The 12,247-nt window shown below is 39.5% G+C and overlaps 1 pseudogene; it reads right to left on the reverse strand.

Moving 5' to 3' along the window:
- Positions 1-7,585: 7,585 nt before the first annotated feature.
- On the reverse strand, positions 7,586-11,572 carry LOC119253512 (ubiquitin carboxyl-terminal hydrolase 46-like; annotated as a pseudogene).
- Positions 11,573-12,247: the final 675 nt, after the last annotated feature.

The raw sequence follows: 12,247 nt of genomic DNA on the forward strand, positions 1-12,247 counted from the left end.
ATAATGAGGCTGAGTAATGGAGGTGTTTTAAGTATTGACATTATAGTAACTGACAGACAGAGATGGGAGCAATTAAGATTAGCAACTTACATTATCATTTGAAAAGCAACCAGTTGTTTAGCAAGACACTGATGAACAGACATGCAAAATGTAAAATCAAGTACCACTCAGGAGCCAAGCTAAAGTAAAACCAATATGTGGCCATGATCACATATATGTCTCTGAAAGGTGGTATAAATACCAGCACAAAATTTAAGCTACTTTGAGATGCTTATGAACTCCCTGTCTAAAGTCTTCTCCAGGTTTTGGCAAAAGGCACCACTGGGGACTTTCATCCTAAGAAGCAGTCCTCACATTCCTGCAGATGGACGGCTTCACGGAAACTCTGCAGGCTGGTCCCAATCACTCTGCAGCACAAGTCCAGCCAACTTGCTAAGAGGCTTGTTACCTTCCCTGTTTTGCTTAGTTGAAGTGGACGCTTACATTTCTGTAATCTGTCCCCACCCCAATAAATTTATAATGTGTTCATATGCATTTAGTTTGAGATGTAAGTAAAACTTTTAACTCTGGTAGAAATTAGTGCTATTGAGATTCTAGTCTGATATAACAACCCATTGTTGCCAATTTTTAGTGAAAGAAATTTTGACTAAGAAGCTATGCAATCAGGGGGCCTCCCTAGTGGTGCAGGGGTTAAGATGCAGCACTATGAAGCTACCAGCAGCCACTGCTGCATGAGTTTGATCCCGGCCAGGGAGCTACACACATGGCACAGCAGACCTCTCCTGACTCACCCGCTGCTCCCCTCAGCAGTGTATTTCAGTTGATCTGCCTGTTCTGCTCCCCACTCTGTCTCTGGTGAATCCTCTCACCACCACAACTCTGGCCTGTACCCGAGTTCTTGTATGCATAAATAAACATATCTTTTTAAAAAAGAAGCTGTGCAATCAGCCCAACACCACACAGCTAATAGGGGTAGAGCTTGAACTCCACTCAGATGGTGGGGTTCTCACCCATCGCTCTTCTCAGCCCATCACACATCTACAAAGGATTCAGCCCAATAACTGCCCCTATGTGGAAGTTCTAAAATGAAACTATTTGTAGATATAAAATAAGCTGACTATAATTTAAAAAAAAAAAAAAAAGAACAACAGGAAAGCTTTTGAGGGCCTAAGGGGTTGCTGTTACAATACAAAGCAACTGGTACAAAACAGGTGGAAATCAGGCCTCCAGTCACTCTATTTGACAAAAGACCCTGGTCAGCTTCTTCACTGCAGGTAAAGAAGAAAGTCCCTGCCATTCCCAAAGCTGAAGCAAAAGCAAAAACTTTGAAGGCCAAGAAAGCAGTGCTGGAAGACATCTACAACCACACACACAAAAAGAAGATCTCTGGGGCCTCCCTGGCAGCCTAGGGGTTAAGTCTCAGCCCTATCACCACTACAACCTGAGTTCTATCCCCAGCCAGGGAGTTGACCCTCATGGCACAGCAGACCTCTCGGGTCTTGCCCACTGTTTCCCTCAGCAGTGTATTTCAGTAGATCCACCTGTTCTGCTCCCCACTCTGGTGAATCCACTCACCCCACCTCCACACACACACACATCTGGTCTGTACGCAAGTTATTCTAGGCAAAAAATTTAAAGGAAATATCTGCATGTCATCCACCTTCCAGAGGCTCAAGACACTCCAGCTCCAAAGATAATACAAATATTCTTGGAAAAACACCCCCAGGAGAAACAAGCTTGACCACTATCCATCACCAAGTAGCCCCTGAGCACTGAATAAGTCATAAAGAAGAAAGAAAACAGCAGCACACTTGTGCTCATGATGGACGTCAATGCCAAGAAGCACCACATCAAGCAAGCCCAGAAGAAGCCCTTTGACACTGATGTGGCCAAGGTCAACACTTGATCAGACCTGATGGCAAGAAGAAGATATATGTTTGACTGACTCCTGATTAGGACACTTTGGCTATTGCCAACAAAACTGTCACTTCTAAACTGAGTCCAGCTGGCTAATTCTAAACACATTTTTTTTTTCACACACAAAAAAAATGGCCTTAGTCATTTTTCTCATGAAATCATTGTTCCTGGAGACAGTAGGGAAAATAACTTACATTTGCCTCAATTTAATTGTTGTGCTTAACATCCGCAGGGAAGACTTCCTTTTTAAAGAAGTAGTACATAGCTCACGTTACGCACCTTAACACGAAGCATTCACCATGTTCTACAATAGGGATCAGCAAATAACTGCCCACCAGCGAAATTCTGTTCACTTGCCATTGTTTTTGTAGATAAAGTTTTATTGAAACACAGTCAAACCCACTTGTTTACCTGTTGTCAGTGATCGTTTTTATGCTACAATAGCAAAACTGAGTAGTTGCAACAAAGATCATAGAGGCCACAAAGCCTAAAATAGTCACTCTCTGACTCTTTGCAGAAAGAATTTGTCTACCCTGTTACAGAAGACAAAATCTAAAGTTTTCAGCACACATGAAACCCTCCAATACTTGGCCCAGCTTCTGTTTCAGCCTCATCCTTCCACTCTCCACTCTTAATGCTGTCTTAATTCCCAGCACCCGACACCTTGCTTAAGAGCTCTTTGCATACCCCTCTCCGTGGGCATAGCACACCCAAATGCCTACCCGTTTCTGCTGATGAACACTCTTCTGGAGTGCTAAAGGAATAAGCATTTAGAAAAATATCTAACACATTGGAAACAATGTTGTTACTTCTGTTTTTATTACTGTCTGTTTTTATTACTATACTATGCTTATTTTTTGCAATGTAAATTTGCACAAGTCATCTTCCATCTCCCATTTTTCATTCTGTCATCCACAAAAAAAATATATATAGGTATTATTATGGCATACAGAAAACCTGGCACTCAAAATTGTTAGTAATCTAAAGTGCTAAATACCCAAAGGTTTTAATAAAAGATTTAGTTCCCTCATTGTTTGTTCACTCAAGCTAAGCCCTGACTACCCAGATAAGAGAAAAAGATAAATCAATAAGCTAAAACCAGAGTTGAAGAGTCATTTGGGATTATTTTTGACACTGGTATTGACAGTCTCAAATGGAGCATCAAGTAGTGCAACCAGAGCATAAAAGATGCTACCTTGAGGGGCTTCCCTGGTGGCGCAAGGGTTACGATGCAACCTATGAAGCTGTCCACAGCCTCTGCAGCACGAGTTCGATCCCTGGATCTCTGGCTGGCCAGGGAGCTACCCACATGGCGCAGCAGATCTCTCCTGGCTCACCCGCTGCTCCCCTCAGCAGTGTACTTTGGTCAATCTGCCTGTTCTATTTGCCACTCTGTCTCTGGTGAATTCTCTCACCTCCCACATCTCTGACCTGTACCCCAGCTCCTGTATGCATAAATAAATAAATCTTTAAAAAAAAAAAAGATGGGGGCCTCCCCTGGTGGCGCAGGCGGTTGAGGGCCAGGCTGTGAAGCTGTCTGCAGTCTCTGAAGTGCGGGATTGATTCCAGCCAGCCGGCCGGCCAGCGAGGATCTCGCATGGTGCAGCAGACCTCTCCTGTCATGGGGGGTCATGCCCGCTGCTCTTCTTCGTCAGTCTGCCTGTTCTGTTCCTCGCTCTGTCGCTGGTGAATCCCCTCACCCTCCCACACATCTGGTCTGTACCCTAAATAAATCTTTAAAAAAAAAGAAAAACTTAGGATTAAAAAAATAAAAATAATAAAATAATAAAAAATGGTACCTTGAGAGATCAAAGTGACCTCCTATACAGACCACTGCAGCATCTTCATTACTTATTGAAGCCATTGTTTTATGAATGGCTTTTTTACCATGTTGCTTCACACCAATTCCAACTCTTCCCTCTATATTTGTATCATTGGATAGGATATTAGTCATGGAGTTTACTGATAGCTGGGGAAAAACACACAGCACTCACACCCAATGGATCTTTAATTTTGGGTTGTCATTCCTTTCACTGAGCTTTTCTCAGGGCTCCCTGCAGTGTGAATAATAACAGAGTGTCTAGCTTGCATTTTTCCTACAGATGCATGAGCTGGTGCTGGAATCATTCATCAGTAAGGAAAGGTTCTCTCAAAGGGGCTGACTGAGAAAAGGATTATGAAAATGTGCACAGAAAGTCAAATCACACAAATGTACCAAACTGCTCTTATATCCAACACCTAAGAGTTAATAGCGCAGCTGATGATGCTGAGAACTAAAATTATACAGAGGTATGTCAAAAACCAACATCAAATTTTATGCTGAACTCAACAGTCATTTGCAAATCTAGCCCTGGTCAACATGTGCTTTGAAGACGACATGAAAGGAAACACTTCTCACTCCTAGATTTCTAGAATGCTATAAAAATAATGGGAAAAAAGGGGTCTTCCTGGTGGCGCAAGGGGTTAAGACACAGCCTATGAAGCTAACTGCAGCCACTGCAGCACAAGTTCAATCCCAGGCTAGGGAGCTACCCACATGGTGCAGCAGACCTCTCCTGACTCGCCAGCTGCTCCCCTCAGCAGTGTGTTTCAATCTGCTTGTTCTGGTCCCTACTCTGTCTCTGGTGAATCCTCTCACACACATCCCCACACCTCTGGCCTGTACCCCAGTTCTTGTATGCATAAGCAAATAAATCTTAAAAAAAATAGGAAAAAAAAGCATGATATACTTAAAGCCAAGATGAGGGAAATGAAATCCTCAGTTGTCAGGAATGAGGATGGAAAGCAAATTTGACTTATGAATGGGGAACTAATGCATAGATGAGTAACAGGGATATCAAATGAAGTATAGGCATAACATCATGGGGTGGGTTCTGATATATTCCCCCCACCTATCCGTCAGAAGGATTGACTGTCTAGGTTACAAAATTTGTAAGCCAAGGGACCTGGAACTAAGGTACCAGCAATAATCAGTCTCTGAAACAGGTTCTAGGAAAACTCCCTCTGCTAGCCCAGATCAGGCAGGAAGTGTGGAGTTGAGGATAAGTGTAAAGAGTTAATTGCAGAAAATTTTCCAAAAATTCACATGCACATGTATTTCAAATATGTAGCACCTTAATGATGCAATGACTTCAAATCAAAATTTAACAGGAAAAATAATCAGATTCCTGTAAATTCAATAGGGTCATTCTGCAGAAGGCAATATCAAAATGTCCTATATAGATATTTCCTACTGCAAATAATCTACTGATGTTGTATTCAGAGTCAAAGTTTACAACCATGAAGAGACTCAATCCCTCTGATAAATTACAATGTCAAAATAGAAATAAAAGAACATTCTTCCAGAGACTTTAAGAAAATTTACAATGTTCAAAGGTATAAGATCAAGAATGGAAATCATAAGGCAAAAATAGAAAAGGTCTTATTTGAAAAGGACACAGTGATTTGATTAAAGCAAATTTGATTAAATCAAATTATAGAAATGAAAAACAGATGTATGGTCATTGAGATATAAACTCATTTGAAGGACAGCATAATAGATATAGTAAAAGAGAGAATGTGTAGCTTAGAAAATGAATCTAATAAAACTATACAGAACACATGACAAATCATTCAAGTATTATGAAAAAATTAAGAGACATGAATATGGAAAGGATATTTTCAGTAAATGATATGAGAAAAGCAAAGTGTATAAAAGGCTATCTTTGAAAAGAAAATGACTGATAATTCTCCAAAAGAAGAAGGGTAGGTATAAATCCTCAGATTGAAGGGAAGCCCCACCAAGAATCAGAGTAGCAAATGACCAAACATCAGAGATGATCTTAAAATTTAGAGGGAAAGGGTGAATTCCTGAAAGAATATAAATTATTGAGTATTATTTCTAATAAACTGAAAAATTCACACCAGTTATCATGGAAACCAAGAAAACTAACAAAAAAACTACCATTTTCGATGGTAATTTCTATCAAACTTACAAAATGAGTTTCAACTATTGTTTACCTTCACTAGAGAATAGAGAAATAAAATCTCAAAATTGCTCTTAGTAATGTAGCATAACTTTAATATGACAATGCTATCGCAAACAGTGAAAATTATAGACCAATTTCACTTATAAACATTGATGCAAAATTATACAACATTAGAGAACAGAATAGAACTACAATGATTAGCTCATCATGATAACAGTAGATTCCTATCAGAAATGTGAGAATGCTTCATTACTAGAAAATGTTAGTAAAAATTTTATACTACTAAATTTAAAGAAATAAATCACGTAATTATCTCCATCGATGTTGAAAAGGAGACATAACCACACCAGTAACAAAGCAAAGATTTCACTGTCATCAAGTTGATTTTTTTTGGATGTTTGTCCACAGGAAGTGAAGGTGTCCAAATCATAGTGCACATAGGACACCAAAACCCAGCTCAATGCAAAAACACTAAATTGACCTTTTTAAATTAAATAATAAAACTCAAATGGTCTAATAAATACATATATAGTAGAAGTTTAAAAAATAACTAATGTGCGATAAGGTTGTTTGTCAGAGTTTGTTGACAAACTCTGGTCAAGCATTCTAGAAGGAAAATTGTTCATTCCTCCACCCATTCACTGGCACTTCCTTTGAGCTACCTTCTTACCCAACTAACTCCACTATTCTGTCTAGGGGAGGTTCCACATCAGCCCCAGGACCTACTAGTGCCTCAGTAAACAAACTGAAGTGTTAAAAAGTGAGAAACTAATTGTATAACACAGCCAGTGGTAGCAAAGGCACAGTGATAAGGAACAATGTTAGTGCTGACTGACTAAGAGATGTATGTCAGAGTTATGATGTCTGAGGCCTGCAACTATAGAGTGAGGGAAACCAGGAGCACTGGGTAGACACCTTTGCCAAATAAAGGATAAATACAACTTGCATGAGCTCACAGAAGAAAAGTGTCACTAAAAACAAACAATGGAGTTATTTTCCTAAAACTTGGTTTTAGTAGAAAAATAGCAAAAGTAATTTTTCCTTTTCCAGAAAAGCTTCCGCCTGTCTTTGCCTGAACCCCACACCTTCTTAGGCCTTAGAATTCTAACATCTAGGGAGGCATAGCCCCGCGCAGACGTGAGCCCCCATGAGTGGTTTCTACTCACCCAGTGCCACATGGAGGATAATTTTAGCATCAAGGTAATTCACTTTTAAGCATTTCACTTGCACAAACTTATAGTTGCAGCCCTAAAAGGTGAACAACTACATAATTTTCTCATTCTGTCAGAAAACAAGTGGAAAAGCTAAGAATGGATAGGAATGTTTCCAGAAATTAATTAAGGGAATGCATAGAAAAGAGACTCAGGAAGCCATTAAGGGAGTCTAGCAAAGACCCAAAAGAAACTGTAGACATATACCTGGGGAATGTCATTCTAAGTTGGCCAGATATAGACAGTGGTGCAGCATTTCCCCAAGCCTAAAACTAGCAACTGTTAGTCATGTAAATCTTACTACAATCTAATTGCAATTAATGATACCTCATACAGAAAAACACAGAGAGACAGTCTTACATGGCCACACCTCTGGGACTCCAAGTAATACCATTCCTGGGTGGCTGGGGAAGAAGGCATTCTGCAGAGCAACCATGTACAGTGCTTTGAACATTTCCCCCACTTGAATTAGCCCCATAGCTCTCTAAGCTATTCTTTTGGCTGATAGGCTAAAATATATCCAGTCTCATTTAGTCATATAGCTGATGTCAAGCCATACAATTCTTCAATAGTTTGGGTATCTGTTGTACAATATCATCATCAAACAAAAGCTAGACTTTCTGCAATGGTAATGCATGTCCATGATAGGGTCGCCCATGGCAATGACCCATCACCATGCCCAAGTAGTCCATGCATTCCAGGTGCACCACATTCCTGCAGGTGTTAAAGAACCACAGTTCCATTGGGAAGACTACATGGTCAGGTAGTCTGTGACTCTGCTTCACTCACTAGGGCCACTTTGGGTGCAAGGCCAAAATCTTGGCCAGTCCTTTTACTTTCATCCTTTACTCGTTTTCCTGTTTGCTGCAGCAGTTTCCCCATATTTCTGTTTACTACATAGTTTCTGTGTTGCTAACATCTCTAGATAATAAGTAATAGATGCATTCTGCTTCCCATTAACAGGCAGGTGAAGAAAACCTTCATCTTTGCTACTAACACTTTCACAGGTCAGGCATCCAGTTTCCTTGGTGGGTGTTCCCTGGAAGATCTCACAGACCCAGGTGAGTTCGAGTTTATTAGTCTCCACAGGTTCATTCATCTTGCCATGTTCTTTCTTTTTTTTTAATTTATTTATTTTAGATTTATTTATTTATTTATACAAGAAACACGGGAGGGTGAGAGAATTCACCAGAGCCAGAGCGGGGAACAGAACAGGCAGACTGACGAAGTACACTGCTGAGGGGAGCAGCGGGCAGCAGGAGAGGTCTTCTCTGCTATGTGGGACCCTCACTGGCGGCCGGGGATTGAACCAGCGCTGCAGAGGCTGCGGGCAGCTTCACCACCAAGGGCTCAACCGCTGCGCCACCAGGGGAGGCCCTCATCTTGCCATTTTCTAATTTTCTGTTTCTTCTCCTCCTGCAAAGGTTTTAAAAATCCATGAGCATCCTGTCGCATGTAGTTATCAGAGTGCATTCTCTTTCTCAGACTCAAAATGAGCTGCTTTGGCAAGATCATGCCAGCCTTCTCCTTCTGCACGGCAGTGCCGGGGAAAGGTCTGCCAAGCACATCAACAAGTTTTTCTTCTTTTTTTTTTTTTTCTTTTTTTTGCTGGGCTTGTGGGCCAACACATTCTCACAGAATGGCTGACAGAGCATACTGCCTGAAGCCTGGAGTTACGCTAACATGAGTTTCCAAAACTGTTCAATCCGAAGTCATGTGCATTGATTGGAAATTGCTCTGGACCAATGTCTTTTTGGTCCAGGGGTACTGGTGCCCATATTTCAGATGGCGGAGATGTTCTAGGGTCAGCGGTCTAAAGAAATCCTGCACTGATATGATTTTAAGGTGAAAAGAGAACCTGTCCTTGGTGGAGCACTGCAGGGAGTAAGGCAGCAGTGGTAGGGAGGTTGTCTTTATTGAGATAATTATTAAGTTCAATTGAAAAAGAAAAGTATAAAACCATCAAGGATAAGGATAATTTAGAATAAAATAGAGGAGCTATGTAGCAATGGTGACCTCTTACCTGAATGTGTGCATATTCCTTAGGAAGTACTGCTACGAGTGTAAAGAGATGAACAGAACATACTAGAAAGGCTCTATGTGCATTCAAATGGGAATGTAGAATATACTACATTTGGTATTATATATCATTGGGGTAACGAAGAATTATTCTGAAGTGTTTTGGCATGTGGGTAGACATTTGGAAAAATATGCTGGCTTCTCTACTTCACTGATTTTGCCAAAATCAAAATTTAATGACTTAAAGATTTAAATGTCAGACGTAAAACTGCTACACAACTACACATAAGAAGAGTAGCAAAATTTTCTTTGAATTTGATGTAAAACCTAAGAGTCATAAAAGAATTAATACGATTTCATAAAAATGTACATTTTCCCCTAAAACACAACTGTTGTAACTCAGGACAAAAGGAAATGTAGGGGACTTGGAGACAAGGTTTCTACATTTTTAAAGGCTACAAAACAAAGTATTGATTTCACGAACACATAAAAATCTCCTTAAAAATCCATAAGTACGTATGCAAAGAACATGAACAGATGTTCATGGAAAATTACAATGTTCTGATACTATGGTAAGATGCTAAATATCAGTCACATTAATAGAAATGCAAACTGAAATTATATTGTACCATTCCCCATCTATTCTATTGTCAGTAATTAAAATGTTTTATAACATTTGGTACAAGTATAATTTGATATACCTCTAGAGAGAAATTTGGCAATACTCATCAGAAATTTGAGCACAAGTAATATTGGCTTATATTTTATAATTTTCTCTTGCTTGCTAATATTTATTGAGTGTTTACTTTGTGAAAATTGACACATGTTATTGATATCCCTTTGCAAATGAAAAAAAAAGTGAAAAGTTGCCCTAAAACATTAACTATGCAACACAAATCAGGCAGCAAACCAAAAACCAGATAAAGAACATATTTTAGAAATAAGACACCAAAGGGCAATACTACAGGATCTCACTAATATGCAGAATCTAAAGCAGCCAAACTCATAGAAGCAGAGAGTACAAAGAGGGTTGCCAGGAGCTGGGGGTAGGGGAGATGGGAAGTTGATGTACTGGGTATAGAGTTTCAGTTTTGCAAGGTGAAAAATGCCCTGGAGACTTAGTGTAATTACCTGGAGACTCAATGTAATTACCTTGATCTGATGATCATATCACAATGTATAGGTATACAAAATCATCAATTGGTCACCTTAAATATATAGAATTTTTCTTTGTCAACTATATATCAGTAAAGCTGGCTGTGAGAGGGGGAGGGGAGTAATTAGGAGGAGAAGGCTCATTGGACAGAGATAGTGTATTAATGCAAAACAAAGCAAATTGCCCAAAAGTGGTGGTAGAAGTGATAATACTAGCTAGTACCTATTGGATGCTTACTGGTATCAATTTCTGCATTAAATAGAGGCAAATATCATCACATCATTCTCTTCAAAAAAGCTATGTGGTAGATGCTGTCATTATAAATCTTTGACAAATCAAAATAAAGACAATAGAGCAAAAAAGCTTTCAAGTCTCCCTGGTCAGTAGAGGTAGGATTAACATCTGGCAAATCTGATTCTAGAACTTGAGCTCCCAGCCATTAAGGAATATTGCCATACTGTAGTAAATAGTCCAGTATCACCAAAAAATCACTCAAAAGTCATCTGTAGGTTTCCAGGGTTAAGTAAAAGATGTGCCTTTAGTTTTGAAGCTGTGCTGAGTAAACATTTCTACTTGTTAATGCATTAATTGGAGTAGCTGCATTTAAAGACTTACATGGGTTGACTTCCCAAAGTAACTCAGCCATCTGAGGAGGCCATGATTTTATGTCTTATTTCACCCACAACAATTTTAGTCTCCTAGTCAGTTGATACAGTGCCATTTTCTTCTTACAGATAATAATACAAAGATTGTGAGAAAATGGGTAACTCATTCAAAATTACAAAACCAGCCAGTAATTTAACTCAGGTGTAAAATAGACATAGTTTGGGGCATTACCAAGGGTCCCCTCGGAGCTATAGGAAGCAATAAACCCTGACTTTGTATTACTTTAAAAATATAACACAAACTCACTCATTTATCACTTTAATAGTATTATTTAATAGTATTTTCTCTTACCCCAACACAGTTAACTGATGTTAACCAATTTATTGATGGTGCTAATTTGTTGAGTAAATTAACATAAAGCCAAATTAAAACAAAAAGAGGTCAAATTACATTTTTTAAGGCCACACAAGCAAATCAGGTTTTCTCACTCAATTTAAACCACACACCCTTGCATTATAGAGATTTTCTACTGTTTTCAACATTCAAAGACAGAGATAAGTAGATGTTTGCATTTGTTTAATTAGCCTGATCTAATCTTGTGTTTCATTTTCCAGCTAGGTATTTTATAAATAAATACCTTTAAAGAATTACAGTCATCAAAATGATATACCTCTTACCAATGAAAGGAAGGTCATCTCGCTGATGAGTAGCTATGACCCTACTCTCCTCTTTTTTATATATAATGTAGCTCCTGATCTTTCACAAAAGCCACAATTAAAATCAATTTCAGAAAAATATCACTGGATTACACCCTCTAGGCAGGAAAACTGTATTAACAACTCATGATCTCAGTCTCTCTTTCCAGTACCCATTAATTCTATATTTTCATCACTCTTTCTTCTCCCTGAATTTGGGGTGATAAGGAAGGGGAAAAGGAAGCAGAGAAAACACAAACCATACTACCATGTTCTGAATAAATTGCAGAAAAGGGCCTCCCCAGTGGTGCAGTGATTGAACACTGGGCTGCGAAGCTGCCCACAGCCTCTGCAGCACCAGTTCAATCCCCAGCTGACAGCGAGGGTCCCCCATGGCACAGCAGACCTCTCCCGCCACGCCCGCTGCTCCCCTCAGCAGTGTATTTCATCAGTCTGCCTGTTCTGTTCCCCACTCTGGCTCTGGTGAATTCTCTCACCCTCCCATGCTTCTAATTGTATCCAGTGCTTGTATAAATAAATAGATAAATCTAATAAAAAAAAAATGCAGGAAAGTAATGTCACAAAACTGAGTAATATCTCATTGAAGAGGCACTCCAGAACAATAACGGCCCATGAAGAAGCCAAAAAGCTCCTCCTTAGTTGCCAAAGGGAAAC

The sequence above is a fragment of the Talpa occidentalis genome, unplaced genomic scaffold (genome assembly GCF_014898055.3).
Source record: "Talpa occidentalis isolate TD23 unplaced genomic scaffold, MPIMG_talOcc4v2.1 talOcc4.2, whole genome shotgun sequence".
In the NCBI taxonomy this organism is placed as follows: domain Eukaryota; kingdom Metazoa; phylum Chordata; class Mammalia; order Eulipotyphla; family Talpidae; genus Talpa; species Talpa occidentalis.